Raw genomic sequence first — 20,853 nt, 5'->3', positions numbered from 1 at the left:
GGGAGGATTAGACTTGGAGGCGAGACTCCTTGAGGCAGGGTACAGCAACGCCAGTCCCTCTGGAAGACTGCATCTGGTCTCTCCTTTGGGGTCCACTAATGTGATGCAGGAGCTTCATCTTAGTCCTTTCCCTCACTTGTGGGCTCCAAAATTCCTGGTCTATAGTTTAGTCTCTGAATTGTGTCTCTCCCTGGAGGTCCTGAGCGCTAAGTCGCAGACCTATGCCCCTGTCTGGGAAAGATGGTCTGTATTGGAAAAATCAGAACCAGGCATTGAAAGCTGTGGGCCAGCCACAGAGCTGCAGGACCTGAAACGTGTGGGTGGTTAGCGGATGGTTGGGAAACTGGGGATTGGGGAACCAGAGGACCCTGTCAATTGCCAAAACAGCAGGCCAGGTGATGTTGGGTCCCAACAAGTGTTGCCCGAGTTGTCTCTGAGAACCTGGTGGATGCCAGACTGGGTGACTAGGTGAGCCAGGATCAAGATGCCCTCACACCCTTTTCCCATATCTTTAACACCACTTAATACTAATTGATATATTTATATATATGTATGAATGATATATTTATATATATGTATATTGTACATATACATATATATAAAAAATACCACAGAAATAATTGATAAGGCAGAAGTCATAGACAACTCCTATTGTTTGATTTTATGCCATACATAATTCATGGTTATTTACTGTTTTTCTGTTGGAAATTGTTGTTCCTACTATTTTGGCATATTGTACCAATTAACACTATAAATATCAAAATAGGAAATAAATACCAAATCTATTGCTATATATAGTTTGCATAGATTATTGTTATCATTGGTCTTCCCCCTTAATCTGTGAGGCAGTAATATAGAAGGACACTATAAAGTCATAAGAGAGAAACTTTACACCTTCAGCTTCATCCAGATAGATGGGAAGATACAAAAGCAATATGGAAAAGGAAGGAACAAATCATCCAAAACAACATAGAATATCTCAACATCAATCCAGTGACCCTATAATGAAGGGAATGTCAGAAATGGATTTCAGAGATTGCATGGTTAAAGTAATCCATGAGTAAAAGATGATGTAAGAATTGAAATCAGAGAGAAAATATAAAAAGTGAAATATCACTTCAATAAAGAGATAGAGATCCTGAAAAAGAATCAGACAAAAATTCTGAAAATGAAAAAAGCAATGAACAAAATTAAAAATTAACTGGAAAGCATCACCAGCAGACTAAACTACTTTGAAGACAGTTTCAGGCAATGAAGATAACACATATAATTTTGAAAATAATGTTGACCACAGAAAAAAGATGTTAAGAGACCATGAACAGAACTAACAGAACTTTCAAGAAATATGGGATAACACGAAAAGACCAAACTTAAGAATTATTGGGATAGATGAAAACTTGTATATACAAACCAAAGTAATATGCAATGTTTTCAATTCAATGATATCTGAAAAATTCTCAGACCTAAGTAATGAAATGAAAAGTCAAATAGAGGATCTCAAATATGCAAAATTAAAACAGTTCCATTATTAAGAAAATGCCTAGCATACAGAATAAGGATAGAATTTTAAAGACTATTAGAGAAAAATGACTGGTCATGTTTAGAGAAAAAAACAATCTGGATCTCAGCTGATTTTTCAACTCAGATTCTCAAAGCTAGGAAGTCTTGGAAAAATATAAACCAAGACCTGAAAGAAAATGGATGCCAACTAAGAATGTACATCCCACAATATTAACTTTCTGATTCGATGATTAAATAAAAACCTTCTAGGAATAAAAGTTAAATGAATTCACAAATAGATAGCTCACACTATAAAACATAATAAAATATTTCATGGAGAAAAATGAAAAATAAAATTGACAACCAGAAAAGGGAGGAAATTCACTAGAAAAACAATCAATCATAGGAGAAACTATTTCAAATTAAAAACTTGAAAGAAATCAAAATGATAGGGAATAAGAATTATTTCTCAGTAATAACCCTGAGAGTGAATGGTCTACATTCATCAATCAACAGACAACAAGTGGCATATTGTATTAAAACACAATAACCCACAATATACTGTCTCCAAATCACTAACCTCAAAGGCAAAGTCATCCCCAGACTGAAGGTAAAAGGAGGGAAAAAACACATACCATTCATATGGATCTCATAAACAAGCAGGAGTTTCTATCCTCATATCAATTAAAGTGGATGTCAAGCCAAATATAATCAAAAGGGACAAAGAAGGAAATTTCATATTGATTAAGGGAATCATACATAAGGAAGACAGAACAATCATAAATATTTATGTCCCAAACAATGGAGTATCTATGTATATCAAACAAACCCATCTCAATTTCAAGAATCAAATAGACCAAAACACAATAATACTGGGTAACTTTAAAATGCCTCTCTCATCACTAGATAGATATGCCAAGCAAAAACTAAATAAGGAAGCTATAGAATTAAAAATACAGTTAATTATTTAGAATTAACAAATATATATAGAATATATTTTATCCATTAATAACTGAATACACTTTCTTCTCAGCAGAACATGGATCCTTCTCCAAAATAAACCACATCTTAGGCCACAAAGTAACTCTTAACAATCACAAAAGTTTGAGATAATAACTTGCATTCTATCAGGTTATAATGGAATGAAATTAGAAATTAATGATGAAATTTAAAAAAATAGAAACTACTATAACACTCAGAAAAAAATAATATGCTGTTAAATGACCAATGGATAGCAAAAGAAATCAGAGATGAAATTTTAAAAAATGCTTAGAGATAAATGAGGATAGTGACAAAACATGTCGAAATCACTGGGACACTACGAAGATGATTCTAAGAGGAAAGTTTATTGCATTGAGCTCATTCATTAAAAGACCAGAAGTCACCAAATCAATAACCTAACATTACATCTCAAAGTCTTAGAGAAAGAAGAACCAGTCAACATTAAAAGCAGTAGAAAACAGGAAATTACTAAAATCAGAACCAAAATAAATGAAATTGAAGCAAACAAAAAGAATTTTAAAAAAATCAATGAGAAAAAAGATGGTTCTTTGAAAAAAATAATAAAATTGACACACCCTAAGCCAAACTCATGAAAAAAAATGAGAAAAAACTGAAATCATTTAAATTCATGGTGAAAAGGAAATATTATCATGGACACTACTGAAATACAAATGAAAACCAAAAAGTATTTAAAAAATTTATACTCTAATAAAATAGAAAATAATGAAGACATCAATGAATTTCTATAGACATATAATCTACCAAATTGAACAGGAGGACTTAGAAAATTTAAACAAATCAATTTTAAGCAATGAAACTGAAGATGCCATCAAAAGTCTACCAACAAATTAAATCTAAGGACCACATGAATTCTCAGTCAATTTCTACACCTTCAAAGATAAATTCACACAAATATTCCTTAAATTATTCCATTAAATAGAAAAGGAGAGAACCCTTCCAAACTCATTCTAAGAGTATCATTGTGATACCAAAATCATACAAGGAAGGAAAGAAAACTTCCAACTGATATTCCTAATCAACACAGATGCAAAATTCTTAATAAAATACTGGCAAATCACATGCAAAATATAGTAAGAAGATAGTCCACCATGATCAAGTGGTATTCATCCCAGGGTTGCAAGGTTGTTTCAACATGAAGAAATCAATAATTGTAACTAATTCATCACGTCAATAGATTTAAAGCCAAGAATCATATGATTATCTTAATGGATACAGAAAAAGTGTTGATAAAATTCAACATTTATTAATGTTCAAAGCACAAGGGAGAGCAGGAACATACATCAACATTGTAAAAGCTATGTATGCTAAAATCAAGGGCAACATCTTTCCAAATGGAGAAAAATTGAAAGCATTTCCTCCAAAAATTGAAACAAGACAGGGATGCCTTTCTTCACCACTTCTACTTATCATGATTATTCAAACCCTAGCCAAAGTAATTAGACAAAATAAATAAAAGGGACACTAATAGGAAAAGAGGAGCTCCCTACTTTCCAATGACACAATCTAATATTAACAAGACCCACCAGACTACATCAGAAAGTTCATAGAACTCATAAATAAATTCATTAAAGTAGCAAGATAAAAAAATTAGAGCTGAAGAAATAGCTCATTTGAACTGAAAAAATAGCTCATTTTGGAGAGCACTCACCTAGCATGCACAAGGGCTGCAGTTTGAATCCCCCGTGCCTCAGAAGGAAAAAAAAAAATTAATACCCATAAATAGTTTTTGTTCCTAGATACCAATGATGAATCAGTTGAAAGAGGAATTAGGAAAACCATCCCATTCACAATAGCCGCAAGAAAATAAAATACTTTGGAAACAATCTAACAAAGGAAGTGAAAGACCTCTACAATGAAAACTGCAGAGCACTGAAATAAGAAATTGAAGACCTTAGACAATGGATAGACAGAATTAATATTGTCAAAAAGGACATACTACCAAAAGGGCTATACAGATTTAATGCAATCCCTCTTAAAATTTCACTGACGTTCCTCATAGAAAAAACAGTCATGAAATTCATTTGAAAAAATAAGAGGCCCAGAATAGTCAAAGCAATTCTTAATGAGAAAAGTGAATACCAAACCTTAAATTATACTACAAAGTTACAGTAAGAAAAACAGCATGGTGTTGGCCCCCAAACAGACATGAATATCAATGTAACAGAATATAATTCATAGAGGTGAATAGAGACAAACTCACATATAATCATTTATATCATACAAGACCAAGGTACCATCAACATATGTTGGCAAAAAGGTCACCTCTTCAATAACTGGTGCTGGGAAAACTGGAAATCCATATATAGTGGAATGAAATTGAAACCCTATCTTTCACCCTGCATAATACTCAACAAAAAGTGGATCAAGTAATTAGGCATTGGACCAGAGACCCTGTTTCTACTATAAGAAAATGTAGGTTCAAATCTCTATCACGTCAGCTTAGGAACCGACTTCCTAAACAAGACTTATAAAGCATGAGAAGTAAAATCAAGAATCAAAGAACGGAATAGTAACAACCTTAAATGCTTCTTCAAATCAAAGAAAACAATCAAGAACATGAACAGAGAGACTAGAGAATGGGAGAAAACATTTGCAACCTGCACCTCAGATAGGACCTTTATCTCCACTGTACATAAAGAACTCAAACAACTTAACACCACGAAACAAAATAACCCAATCAATAAATGGGTGTAGGAACTCAACAGGCATGTCACAGAATAAGAAATAGGACTGGCCAACAAATATATGAAAAAATGTTCAACATCAGTAACAATTAGAGAAATGCAAATTAAAACTACATTGAGATTTTATTTCACTCCAGTCAGAATGGCAATTATCAAGAATAAAATAACAATAAATGTTGGCAAGGATGTAGGAGAAAAAGGTACAATCATACAATGTTTGTAGGATTACATATCGGTACAACCACTATGGAAAGCAGTTTGGAGACTCCTCAGAAAACTTGGAATGGAATCACCATTTGACCCAGCTAAGTCATCCCTTACTTTGCTATATACCCAAAGGACTTAAAATCAGCATATTTCAGTGATGCAGCTGCATAAATGTTTATAGCAGATCAATTCACAGTAGCTAAACTGTGAACCAACCTAGGTGCCCTTCAATAGATGAATGGATAAAGATAATGTGGTATATATACACAATAGAATATTACTCAATCATAAAGGAAAATGAAATAATGGCATTTTGGTAAATGAATGGAACTGGAGACTCATTATTTGTGAAATAAACCAATCCCTTAAATCAAAGGCGAAATGTGCCCTCTGATATAAGGATGCTAACACAAAAGAAGTGTGGTGAGGCAAGAAAAGAAGGTCATCATATTAGACAAAGTGGCATAAAGAGAAGGAAGAAGGGATGGAAATAGAAAAGAGAGTAGAATAAATCAGACATGACTTTCCTATGTTTGTATTTGAATAAACCATCAGTGAAACACAACATCACATAGCACTGCAAGTATGGGATCCTAAATAAAATAAGTTATAGTCTTTCTGTATATAATATGTCAAAATATACTCTACTGTCATGTATACCTAAAATAAATTTAAAATAAATACCGACGAATGATCTCGCTGATAAGCAGATGAGGACATATAAGGGGGGGTAGGAGGGGTTAGCGTTAGGGTTAGGGTTAGGTTTAGGGTTAGGGATAAGGAGGGTAGTAAGAATGGAGGAAGGAAGGACTGTATAGAGGGAAAAGAGGGAAAAGAGGGGTGGGAGGGATGGGGGGAAGGGAAAAAAGAACAGAATGAATCAAACAAGATTGCCCTAGTAAATTTATGATTTTTTAATTAAAATTAAAAAAACATAAAATTGTTCCATTGTAAAATGATATTCATGTAAAATGATATTCAGGTAAATCATCAGTATTGTTATCTATTATAACAATATTAATTTTAATATTAATTCAAATGTCATAGTTCCTGGAATGGAGAAGGGGCTTATTAAATTTTTGTCGATTGGATGATTGTGTAAATTGACAACTTGTATGCCCAAAATATCAAGTATGCTTATGGCATGACAGAGGAGAGGTAAATTGCTTACACTTTATTATTCTATGGTAACAATAAATTCACACCCTTTTCATTGTGGAGTCATCAAAAATAAATATAAGATTTTTTAATTAAAAAAAGAATAACTACTAATAAATTAGAATAATTGTAATAATAAAAAGTAAAATAAAGGTAGCTGAACAGAAAAAAATAAATAAATAAATACCTTGTAACAAATAAAGAACTGAGAGGAAAGATGTCATTATATGCCTGTTTTATTAATTGGTTTAATATTTTGAAGATTCATATCTATTTTAAGAGGTATTGGATCTTTGTTTCTTTGTAAACATTTATTTAATTGTGCTTAACATGAAATTTACTTCTCAATATTTTAAATGCTCCATTTAGTACTGTTAACAATAGGCACAATGTTGTACAGCCCATCTTGAAATTTATCCGCATGATTGAGATTTCATGTCTATTTATTTGGAACTCATTTTCCTCAATTCCCTGTCTTCTGCAATCACCACTCCACTTTATAATTCTATTTTTGAGTATTTTGAATATATCATGTAAATGTGGAAAATAGCAGTATTTTTCTTCTGTGATTGGTTTGTTTTATTTAATATATTCTCCTGGTCTATCCATGTTATCACACAATGAAGCATATAATTCCTTAAGTCTGAATGATATTTCATTGTTTGCATATACATTTGTCTTATCCATTCGTCCTTCAATAAATACATTTATATGTCTTTCTTTCAGATTATGCTGCAATGAACATAAGTGTACTAAGATCTCATTGTAATTCTAATATGCAAATACTTCTAGATAACATCCAGAAGTCAGTTTGTAGGATTCTACAAAAAATGCATAAAGAAGTAGTTAAATTTTTATGAATTTTTTTTTTGGTAATTAGTTGACAACCTCCATGCATTTCATTAGGGTTTCAAGTGCTTTAGGAATGATCACAAATTGTTTGTTGTCTCCTCAGAGAGAATCTCTACATTAAGAAGAAATTAATAAATTTTCCAAAGAAATGTCATGTTAAGGAATACACAGGAGAATCAAGAGAGGAGTTTCATTACAGATAACAAACGTAGTTTGATGAGTTGGCATATTTCATCAGTCTCTACAGAAATGAACATATGTTCACAACAGCTGTTCCCTTTAATATAAGTGAGCATTTCTCATTCGATTTCTGCACTTTCTTCTACTCCATAATGCCTCAATTGCAATGGGATCTTTCTCTCTTTTTCTTTATATTAATTTTGGAACATGTTCACCCAACTTGAATGGGTAAATACTCATAATAAGCACCTTTGAAACATGCACATTGTGTGGGTGCCTAGATAATATTGAATTTTATAGAGATATACTTTTACATTTAACAGATGAAAAAAGTGAGAGCAGATGAAACATAAATAGAAGGAGACATATTTTAAAGCAAAAGTGGAAACAGCAAGGATTCGGTCTTTCATTCTTAGGTCTTTCTGAATATGTAGGTCTTAGTGATCCTCTCAAAATAATTAGCATTTAAAATTATGGAAATGACTGTATGAATGGGATTCATTTTCAATCTGTTGATAAGGAAAAGAGTTTACTACTCATGTAGAGAAATAAAAGAATAGTTTATTGATTTTCAGGAGATTTTTACATATCCAATTTTTTAGTCATATGAAATATTTTTCCTTTTGTTTGGAATTTGCCTAAATTTTTTTCACAGTGTAATTTAAAAAGTACACTTGAGTATGAACATAGGTTATTAAACTTTGCGAAATCAGCTTGGTTCTTTCTATTGGACCCCAAAACCAATAGGAGGAAACATTTCGGTATTTTTTTATATTGCAGCAAAATAGATTATCGTATGCACATTATTTGGTAGAATCTCATAACTTCACACCAAATCAAAACAAAACCATAAAAATGAGATTTAAACATTATTACTTCATTTATTGAATGGACTTCTTTGGTGGGATAATCTGAAGTACTTTGTTATATTTAACATGAGAAAGTGTTCTGGTAGGAACAGAGTAGGATATCAGGTAGCCTCAACCATATAAATAATAACTTATGTGATTTAAGACCAAATTGTATGTAAATATAACTGAGTTTATGTATATATGTGCAGAATTGTAAGATGTTTTTGTTTGCTTGTAGCTCATACACGGACAGCCATCACTACTATTTTTGCTAGAGTGTCATTCTGCTAATTTTTCTTATGTAGGGAAAATTAATTACAAAAATTTTTATAGAAATATTAATAATCTTACCTTAAAAATGCTACTCGTCTGTTACTATGCTTTATTTTTCAAATCCCTGAAGTTGTTTAGGTATTCAGATATAATTTTATTTGGATATTTATCTGAATAATGTGTTGTCATAGTTGAAAAAGTGTTCCCATGGAGTTATTGTAAATAAGATTCTAAAAGATGAGGGAGAAGCCTTATATACCTCATCTTCAGCGTATATGTCTCTGTGGTTTACACACCATAGTAAATATTTTATATTATATATAACTTTAAAAATCTATTTAAAAGTTCTTGACCCTTTTTATTTTCTTTGAGATACAGTGTCCTTTATCCTAAGGAAATTTTATGACTCTTCATTGTACAAAACCAGTGCCAATGACCTCTCTTTCTCCTAATTGTTCAGATTTCCTCACACTCCTTCAGGTGAACCATAAAGTCTATCAGATATGTTACGTGCAAGGGAATATATTTCAAATTTAATGAAATTGCCCTCAGGGGAAACGCAATATTTTAAATAAATTTACATCAACCTAAATTATATTAAAATTCTATAAAATTTTATAAAAAATAGAAGTTAAGTAATCCAAAAGAATCATAAAAGTAATAGAAAATGGAAAAATCGGCATGCTACTTGACCTATTCTCATCTATTTTTTATTTTAGCCTTTTAAAAGAAGTGGAGCTCCTCTGTAGAAGAATGTACAGAAAAATATATAAAGAAAACCTATCTCAGGTAGGTTACTGCCACCACTTAAAAATAAAAATAAAAGCAAAGGGATATTTGAGAAGTATTTTGAAATAGCATGGACACATTGAATCATTTAATCATGGTTCATCCTTCCAAATACACAGCAAGATCATGTTTGTTCTGTATGTGGCGATCAACTTTGATAGATGATTGCCCAAAGTAACCTCTGTATACACTGAGTTAATATAGTATGAACTACATCTACATGCATACAACTCCTGGTTCGTTTCTTCATGTCGATACAAATGCAGTGTGATCTACTATTGACTTTTTATTAATGCATCTGGCCAATAACTATCAAGGGAGTTAGAAGTTGCTCATCTAACTCCTTGAAGTATTAGGATCTATAAGACTAAGTTTTGAATTGGGAAGTTCTTTGCAATTTTTTGGAATTTGTCATTTTAAAGAGCACATAATTAGAATATATATTAAGTAATATTGAAAGTACTTATTAAATATCACCATATAAATGTAATGATACAAATGAAAAACAGAAAACTTTACATAATAATCATCAATTTATTTAACAGCAAATATTTTAATAATGTTTAAACTTAATTCACTTTTGTGTTATAATTTATACCAATTTATCTGAATCTGTAAGTCTATCTTTTTATTTTCAAGGTATTCCATCTGTTACTTTTTCTCAATTTGCAACACACTTATTGACATGGATAGCACTTTGGGCTAGATATTGGATATGGTACTTTGAACAGTTTAAATAACCACTAACCATTAGAGCTCAGTAGCAGTTCATGTCCCAGTTGGGACGATGAAAATATGCAGCAATTAAAAATGCTCTTTTTTGAGTAAATTCACCCGGTATGAGAACCACTGCTGCACCTTTGCCTCTATCTCTATTTATATATTTATTTGTGTCAATATTGATTCATTTTCAACTATTTTAAATTAGAAATATTGGATATATCTTATTTACCCTAGATTTGCATAATTAATCTTCATAGGATGACAGTCAAAACATAAAAACCTTCCTACTGTGTCTATCAAATACAGGCTTTCTAATACCACTGAGTGGAGAAACACAATCTGACAGTGGTGCATGCGTTCATTCTGAAGGGTATCACATCACGCCCTGAGCTGCAGGCTCCACTGTTTGGGTTCTTCCTCATCATCTACCTGGTCTCAGTGCTGGGCAACTTGGGCATAATTGTCCTCACTAAGGTGAACCACAGCCTGAAAACACCATGTACTTTTTTCTCAGACACTGGCTATTACAGATCTTGGTTATTCTTTAGCTGTGAGTCCCAAGATGTTAGTAAATTTTGTGGTGATTCAAAATGTAATCTCAAAATGTTTATGTGCTATACAACTAGCATTCTTCATTTTGTTCATTGGTAGTGAACTTTTTATTCTGTCTTCGATGGCTTATGACCACTATGTGGCCATCTATAACCCTCTCCTCTACACAGTCATTATTTCACCGAGGGTATGTTATATACTGGAAGTTGTCCCCTTTCTCTACAGTACGTTTGTGTCTCTTCAGGTCACCATAAAGATTTTATTTATCTTTCTGTGGTTACAATATAATCAGTCATTTCTATTGTGATGGTCTTCCTTTATTATCTTTGCTCTGCTCAAATACACATGAAATTGAAGTGATATTTATGGTTTTAACATACAGTAATTCGATTTTCTCTCTTCTGGTCATCATTGTGTCCTACCTGCTCACCTCAAACTCATTCTCAGGATGAAGTCAGCTAAAGGCAGGTGCAAGGCTTTCTCCACCTGCAGATCCCACCTGATGGTGGTCAAGGTGTTCTATGGGACTTTGTTCTTCATGTATGTGCAGCCCAAGTCCAGCCACTCATTCGACACTGATAAAATGACTTCCATATTTTACACTCTGGTTATCCCCATGTTGAATCCCTTGATGTATAGTTTAAGGAACAAAGATGTAAAGCATGCTCTATGACAAATATGGAAAAAGATACATCACATTCAAAAATATTTCCATTAAATATAAATCCTAAGAACATGGTTGGGATACAAACCTGCCTTGTGTTCTCCCGGCATGTATGATAAGCACAAAGGGACTCAACATATATATATAAAAATTTGCCTTCTCAATTCCCACCAAATTTCTGAAAGCCAAAACATACTCATGAAAAAAACAGTATAGTCTTTGCTTTCCATGAGGTGGAAGGATGAATTGTAGACATAATAACTGAGTAATTATCTAGTAAAGAAATCAGGTTTAGCATCTGTAGACCATAAGATCAGGAAGCAGATTTGTATCCTGCATGAGCATGAGGAAGACCAGTATATTTAGAAGAAACTATGTGTGGAAGAGGACTTGAAATGTTTCTTTTTGCAATCTCAAGTATTACCTTAAACTCTCCCATGTCCATGTGCATATTTTTGTATTGTGTGTGTGTGTGTGTGTGTGTGTGTTTGTGTAAACATAATCTTTAATTTTAAACTTCATCCGCTTCTGAGCATTGAGCTTCATTATGATATTAGGAGGCTTGGTAGTGTTCTTTGAAGGAACAGTCATTCAAATGTGTCCAGATGTCCTTATTCCAAGTGGGGATCTTAGTCTTAGACTCCTTTTCCTTTCTTTTTTCTTTCCTTATCCAGGCCTTTACTTTCATGTATGAATTCCAAAAAGTCTATTAAAATTTTGACTGTATAATAACACTTAGCTTGAACACTCCATCCAATTATGTCTAATTTAGTGTAGTGTGTATATGAGTGAATGTACCAGTTAAGATAAATTTCCTAAGTTCTGTCAAAGAAGTTTCAAAGTTTTTGCTCTTTTTTCTTTTCTTCTCTTCCTTACTGGCATGATCTTGATTCCTTACTACCTGTTTTTATCTAATGGAGAGTTATTCTTCCTTACCTCTCTAAACAAAGGTAAAAGTATTTTTTTAAATGTCATGGTCTGTTTATGATTTTATTCTTCCTTCTCTATGGTGAAGTAGTTTTATGATCTTCTTTCTAGGGGCCCATGTTCTTCGAAGTAGGCAAGTGAGCATGCTATCTTTTGGTTAGGATGCGTTCTTTGACTTCATTGATTGTTTAACCCATCTTAGAGGAAGCAAACTGGCATAACCCCACAATCTAGACATTCCTGTATCTCTGGTGAGATGCAGAATCATGGGCACTGAGTTCTAAGCTTTTCATGTCTTCTGCATGTACTTCATCCACACCCTCTCTATAATCCTCCATGTATTCATCATTTTTATTATTTAGCATTCATATCATTATTTACATAATGAAAGAATTGTTTTTTTAGTAAAGGCTCATGCAATAAAATTATGTGTATATATTTGATCAGAGATGAGTAAAAATAATTCATTGGAATGATAAAAGCATGTGTTAATTTTCTATGGGTGATAAATTTTATCATTTATTAATCGTGACAAAATTATATATACTTAATGGCTAGCCATTGACTTGTGAATTTAAATTCATTAGTATTTAAGAAAAGAGCATAAATTTATAGAAAGGGTTGTTAGAGGTAAAGTGAAATGTTTATGTCAGCTTTTGTTGGTATAGGATTATAGAAATGTGTAATTTAATCTCTATTTAAATTATTTCATATGAGTCACCAAGCTAACTTCAGTGAAATAGTACCACTTCAGTGAAGTAGTACCACTTTTATAATAAAGATATGCTTTTTTAATTTCTGAATTTGAAAAATATGAATAGAGATATTTTCTCATGCTCTCTCTTCTTCTTCTCACATTCATGCTTCCTCTCTCCTCTCCTCACTTTCTTTCTCTCTCCTCCTTCTCGCTTTCATGCTGTCTCCTCCATTTCTCTCTCCTGCGCGTGCGCCCTTTCTCTTTCCTTTCTCTTTTCCTCTCATTTTCTCTCTTACCCTGCAGGGAGACACTTCATCTGTGTGCTTAATAAACTCTCTTATGTGAAAAAAAAATGAATATAATTATCCAAAATATCACTTTCAACATATCTTGGTGGTACATTAATACTCCTTGAAATGATGAACAAAACCCAAAAAAGTAATGTGCTAATATTTAATATTCATTAGCATATTTCATTCATGTTCAGTTTTTTCATTTCGTTTTTCACTATACATTTTACCATGGAGTACAGTTTTAAAACATGTACCTGGCATATGATTATTTTATTGGCTACAATAGATTCAATAGACTTTCATATTTTATATAATGTTAATTCAGAAAAGTCAGCAAAATTTAGAATAAGAAAAATATAAGACTATTGAGGGGCACTGAAAATGTCTATAAAAATATCAACCTGTGTTTTAGGTGAATATCCTAAAGAGTGGTGTATTATAATTTTTCATTTACACAGACACTAAAAGACAGTAGAAAAAAAATTGATAAGTAAGAGAGTCTCAAATGAAAGTTTGTATTAAAATACCAGTTCACTACTACCTATAAATCTAGTCCTGGTGGCTCGACAGAATGGTACCAAGTGTTCAGGTAAAATCCAGTAATAAATCTCTGGAAACCCTTCTAGAAATATGAAGAGAAGGTGAATTTTAGAACATTTTGTGGAGCACTCCTCAGATATCAAAGGCAAATAAAGGCATCACATACGTAAAATACTAGCTGGTGACTCCAGCAATATGTAATACAATAAGTTAGATTTAAGCAAAGACTTTAGTTTTGTTTTAACATTCAGTATTTGAATTTCACATGCCATGTGAAGAAACTGAAAAAGAAAGCATTCAAATGAAACCTCTATGTATTTAAAATGCTTAAGTTCCCATATGCATTAATAGGAATAACTATGACCACATTAATATTAAAACCAAAGTTTCTGAGATTGGAGGTGTTCTTCTGTTCTCTTTCATTTCTATTTACAATTCTGTCGTATTGCAAAAATAATTTTATTCCTCCCATTATGTGTTCCTATGAGAATATCTTGCTTTGTTGTGTGTTTGTTTGTTTTGGAAGGCAACTTTCACACAATTACTTCTTCACATAAGTCATGGACACTACACATTATCCATGCATTTACTAGACTCACAGATAAAAATCACCCCTGTGTGTATATGTGTTTGTGTTTTTGTGTCTCCAGATGTATATGAAAAAGATCATGGAAAAGATCATTAAACGCAACTGAAAATCACAAAAATTGATATGTGAAATTTTAAAGTGTGCACAAAGAAAATAACAGCAAATATAATAATAGAAACTAGCAACCAATTAGTAAAACTAGATACATAGGTGGAATTATTATGAACCAAGTCAAAAGCCATAGAAAATGAACAAAATATATACTCAGAGAATTTACAAAGTCAGAAATATCTTGTGGCATATATATTAGTATTATGAAAAATAAATACAAATTCATATACAAACCACTTAGGAACTTGTGAAGTTAACCAAAGTTCAAAACTGAAGTGCTACTAAGTATTGGTGAGGGGTGAAGGAAACATTCTCATTCTACTAGAGTACATATAAAATTTATACATCTTTGGAAAACAATTTTCAAATTTCTTGGAATTCCTGCAAATCAGGAAACATATTTTATGTAAGTCAATTAGCATGAATAGATCATAAATCACATCTGAGTGAAAAATATTTTCAGGATAAAACCTACAACAATTTCAACATTAATTCAAATACTCGCAAAACTATACTATAGATTGTAATGAGTGCGTGAAGATATGTCACCAATGGCAACATCCATATGAATGACAAATTGTACGTAGGGCTTACCTCTAGTAAAATAGATAACTTGTTAGGGTTGGTGCCAGGATTAAAAGGAAGACAAACGAGTGCATGAAGTTTCTGTTTTATGAAATACACATTTTAATGATTGAAACAAACCAGACTTCCTGATGTGAATATATAATTCAATTTTATCCCAGTGTGTTGCAGAGAAGATCCATTTGCAGAGCTTCAGTGTTCCCTGCACAGGATTCTTGCATTCTTGCTTGAGAAGATTCTGGGTAAGACAGGAGACTTATAAAAGAATAATATAGTTTATTGGAAGGGATAGGAAAAAGGGCTACTCTCACAGAGACAGTGGGTTCTCTCTGAGAAGAAAAGGAACACCTGTCATGCCCTCCAGTTTTGTTGGGAGTTCCAGGGATGTTTCCCGAGAGTCCCACCCGGGTCTGTCTCTTGAAATTTGACTCACAGCAGGATGGCATCAGATTTTCAAGTCCATAGTGTGCATAGTAAACATTCAAGGCAACTAAGTCACTTTGGCCCATGCCGATCACATCTAACTGGGACTTGATCTTAACAACTTTTCGTTAGGGGGAATTATCCTTATCTCCCTGAGTTCTGGAACTTGGTCTGCGTGAGGGTCACAGAAGTCCCCTGCTCCTGATAACTTGTATTCTTCATGACAGCATTTCAGAACTGCATTTTTTCTTCAGATAAAAGGTTGTTTGCTGAGGAATGTAGCATGTCCTATTGACTTAAACCAAGCAGGTTTGCAGGTAAATTGCTTTGTAGATGAAAGTATGTGGGGTGGCACAACAGAACAGTTTATTGATTGATCCCATTAATCTCATGTTCCTACTATTCACATATTTTTGTTACCTGTCACTATGTAATATTCAGGGAATGTTGGTATAGTTTAACCTAGGAAAACATATATTGTTAATAATTTCCAGAGGATTTAAGGTAAGTAGAATTCCCTTAGTTAATGAAATTACATTGTAAGAGTTCAGGATGCAGACCAAGATGACAGATGAAGATGTTCTTGTGATTCTTCTCCCACAGAGAAGATGAACTATTGGTACACTGTTGAAGTACTACATTATTTCACAATAGCTAGGAAGTCAAGGGAGAGACCAGAGAACCTGGCTTTAGTATAGTAAAAATGATGTTGAAGAAAGCATGAAGGAAAAAGCAGCCTGCATAAGCCTTCCCCAAATATAAGCAGTACAATGTAGAGATGCATCCTTCTAGGAGAGAAAGAGAGAATGGAGTCAAGGTTACAGACTTGAAACCCAGTATTAAACCCACCAGTGTGAATCCAAGTACTGAGCAGAGCCCCATGACTACTGCCAGAAGCCCACACCTGAGACTGAGCTGTTGGAATTATACAACGCAGGCTGCAAAGGGTGGTAGGCTGCTTCTACCACCCCCCTCCCTGACCCCAACCTCAGGCAGCAGAACAGGAAGCAGGACTCTACACCCTGGGAAGCAGGGCAGGGAGGACCACATGGGAGTTTGTCTTAGAACTCAGTGCTAGGACCAATGCAAAAAGTGAGAACCATCGTGAGGCAAATAATATGGCCTGAGAACCAGGCCAAAAGCCTGGATCAGGTGAATATCTACCTCCTGCAGGGATACACTTAAGTCTGGCCAGAGTCTCTAAAAGCATTGGAGTGGTTGTGGAGAACCCCCATGCAAGACTACTTGTGCTGGGAGAATCAGATGTGATCAAGCCTAGTGTCAGATTTGGTGGGCAAGACATCATCTCCGCCATCCACTCTGTAACCTTGGACACCACAGCTAGCCCTAGACTGGCTGGTTCAGCTCATAGATGGAAACTTCAGACCTGCTACAACACCCAGCAGAGATGTGTTCCTCAGCTTCTCGGTGATTTGGCCTTCATCACTGACACCTGGCCCATGAGCTTGGGTGCACTCCTGAGATCTGTGCAGGTCCTTGTGGCTGTGGATTCAGGCAGGACCCTTCTTAACATCAGTGTCAGTGGTGTTATTGTCTTTACAAATACTTTACAAATTTGAAAGGTCTTTACAAATACTATACCAACATTGGAGCATACAGCATGGAGTAAGATTGGACTTGCTGAGTAGGATGGGGCAGTCTACAGAAGAGAAAGTGCGTTCTTTCTGTAAGCAGAGTAATAATGTGCCCCTTATCCACAGTGTAATTGGGGGGCGGGTCTCAAGGAAACTTTGGGAGAGTTCCACCAAGGTGTTATCTTTTAATTTTTGACTGACAATAGGATTGCTTCAGATTGTTAAGTCTTTAATTTGTTTGATGATCTTTGTTTTTAATTAGCCCATTATTCTGAGACCTGTTATACTTGGTCTATAAAAAGTCATAAAAGTTTCCCTTCCAGGTAACTTCTTTTCTTTTCATCAGCAGTGGGACCCTGAAAATACCTCTGCAGATAACAGATTTTGGATAAGTAATGTAGCATTATATTTACTTTTGTAAAATTATCTGTATATCTAATAGGGTATTATTATCAGGAGTCCCAAATATGCAATAGTTATTGATATGGTTATTTTTTGGAACTCAATATTGGGTATAAGAGTATGTTTGCAGATTAACTGACCTATAACCATCAGATGACTGTGGCAGTCCACCTCCCTATAGTTATGTGAAAATGTCTGTATATTTTCAAAAATATTATTTACTGAGTCAAATCGCACTACTAGGGAACAACTTATCTATTTCTGCCTCTGCATTTGTGCTTATGTATATTTTTTGGTAAATTTTTAAGTTTTGGAAATACCTTATTTACACTGGATTTTCATAATTAATCTGCACATAACAATATTCAAAATATACCAACTTTGCTACTGTGTCTGTCAAGTGCAGGTTTTCCAATCAACTTAGATGGAAAATACAATCTCACAGTGTTGCACGAATTCATTTTGAAGGTCATCACAGACTGCCCTGAGCTGCAGGCTCCATTGTGTGAGACCTTCCTCATCACCTATGTGACCTCAGTGCTCGGCAACTTAGGCATGATCATCCTCACCAAAAACTACTTGTTATTTCATTCTTGCATAAGATGCTGATTCTGTAATGAAATAAGTTGTTTTTCTTCCTTCCTGTGGCTGAGTTTCCTCTTATTTGTTGCATTTAACATGTGCTGTTTTTGATCAGGATCTGCTATTTGATAGATTATATAAACCTACTTGGCGGAAGAAAACAGACATATTTATGATTGGAACTGTGCCTATATTTTACTCATGGTACGTTATATTTAATGTACATACATGTGATGTTATCTACATGTACCTCACCCATAATACTCTCTGAAGTTCCCTGACTTTTTCATCATTTTATTATTTAACATTCATGTTTTTATTATATAACATTATATCATGGAGATATTGATATTTTCTAAATATGCCATTATGTAATAGAATTGAGATAACTAAGTTTGGATAATACCTTAATAACAACATATGGATCACATCTCTTCTCAATATATACTCCTATCACTATATTTCTACTTTTGATTGAAAGTGTCTCCTCAGTCCTCTCCGTATGGTTTCTTCAAATATTAAAACTTAATAATGGTCACTGTTATTTGGATATGAAGTGTTCCCCAAAAGCTTCTGTGTTAATTCAGGAGGTGAAATAATCAGAATATGAGAGCCGTAAGCCAACAGTGGACTGATCCACTTGTTGCATTAATAATTTGAATGGATCCTGGGTGGTAACTGTAGGCAGATGGGGAGAGGCTGGAGGAAGTTCATCACAGGAGGTGTGCTTTGGGATTTACATATTTTGTCCCTGGCTCCTCCTGCACTCTTTCTTCTTCCTGGCTGTAATAAGGTGAGCAGCTTTCTTTTATCTTGCTCTCTGCCATGATGTTTCAACTTCACCTTCAGCCCAGAATGATAGAGTCAGCCAAACTTGACCTGAACCACTGGAACCCTGAGCTCAAAATAGATTTTTACTCTTCTAAATTGTTTTTGTAGGGAATATTAGTCACAGGGATGAAAAGTTGACTAAGTGGTCAATAATATATATTACATGTACATATCTCAGACTTTCAAACAAACATTGCACATGTGTATCTCTGTGTGTGTGTGTGTGTGTGTGGGTGTGTGTGTGTGTGTGTGTGTGTTTGCAGATATGCATCATTCAGCATGGAAAAAATCTTTATAAAACACAAAAAATTCAGAAAGATTGATACTAAAATAAAATTAGATATGGACAAGAGATAATTAAGAAACCAAAATTACATAAAGGTTATATAATGTATTTTGGAAAAATGACTTAATCAAGGGGTATTCAAAAAGGAAATTTAAATATTTCTTTAAAAAAATTAAAATGGGTTTGCAAGATGCAAAAAATGGTGTGCAGAAAATCAATACAAAGAGGGAAATTTATACCAAGCAACACCTGTATCAAAAAAAAGTAGCAAGGACGAAAATAAACACTCTATCAATATACCTTATGAAACTAGAATCAGAAAAAAAAAGAAAAACAGTGTTATTATAAATAAAGAAATGACAAAGATCAGACCAGAAATTAAAAAAAAAGAGCCTGAAACTAATAAAAAAAATCAATAACATAAAAAACAGTTTCCTTAAAAAAGTCAATGAAGTGGACACACCTATATTTAAAGTAACAAAATAAAGCAATAACCCAATTAAATAAACTAAGAACTGATTAGGGATCTTGGAATATAGCTCAGGGTCAGAACACTCACCAAGTGTGCGCAAGGTGAGCTTCAACCCCTAGCATTCAACAAAGGAAGTAATGATAATTTATCCCAACTGACACCTCAGAAACACAAAAGATCAGTAGAGATTATTAAGAACAACTTAATGTAGGCAAGTTTGACAATCTAGAAGAAATGGGCAAATTCCTGTATGCACACACTGAGAACCAAGAATGAATCAATAGGACATAGGAAACCTGAATGAACCAGTAAGGAAGTAACAACTTTGATCAAATAATGAAATTTCCCATCAAAGAAAAGATCAGGAGTAGATATTTTCCTGCTGGCTCCTAAAAAGTTAAATAAGAAATATTATGAATTCTTCTTAAATTATTCCTAGAGGGAGGAATTTTCCCTAATACAGTCTATGAAGCCAGCAATACCTTCACACCAAAACCACACAAAAACCAGCATAAAAAGTATTAGCTAATATCTTTGATCAATGAAACTACAACAATCCTCAACACAATTCTAGCAAATCAAATCCAACAGCATGTTAAAAAATATTTTTAAGTATTTCTAAGTGGGATCTATCCCAGGAATCCAAGCATGCATCAACATATAAAACTCTATAAGTGTGATATATCATATAAACTGAAAGAACATCAAAACCTATTCATATGATTATTTCTAATATGCAGAAACCAGGCTTCATAAAATTCAATAACTTTATATGAAATGAGAACACTGAACTAGTACGAATGGAAGGGAATATACTCCATATCATGAGGGTCATATATACCAAGCTAACTGCTAACATTATATGGAAAAAGGAAAATCTGAACTCTTCCTCTCCATGATCTGGAACATACAAGAGTGTCTGCTATCTCCATTTTTGTTCACCAATCAGAGTAAAAAGGTAAGACAAAGAAAACTATCACCCAACTGGAAAAAAGAAGTCAAACCGTTGCTGTTTGTAGATGACCTGATCTTATATACAGAAAACTCTAAAGGACTGCAGAAAA

General features: G+C 33.6%; 1 pseudogene across 1 annotated transcript; it reads left to right on the top strand.

Moving 5' to 3' along the window:
* The first annotated feature begins 331 nt into the window (after window positions 1–331).
* Window positions 332–11,465, top strand: LOC306639705 (olfactory receptor 8K3-like; annotated as a pseudogene). The gene is made up of 2 exons: window positions 332–395; window positions 10,566–11,465. The product of its transcript is annotated as an olfactory receptor 8K3-like (transcript).
* Window positions 11,466–20,853: the final 9,388 nt, after the last annotated feature.

The sequence above is a fragment of the Sciurus vulgaris genome (assembly GCF_902686455.1).
Source record: "Sciurus vulgaris genome assembly, chromosome: 11".
NCBI classification, from domain to species: Eukaryota; Metazoa; Chordata; class Mammalia; order Rodentia; family Sciuridae; genus Sciurus; species Sciurus vulgaris.
This window is presented reverse-complemented; position numbering and strand designations above follow the sequence as displayed.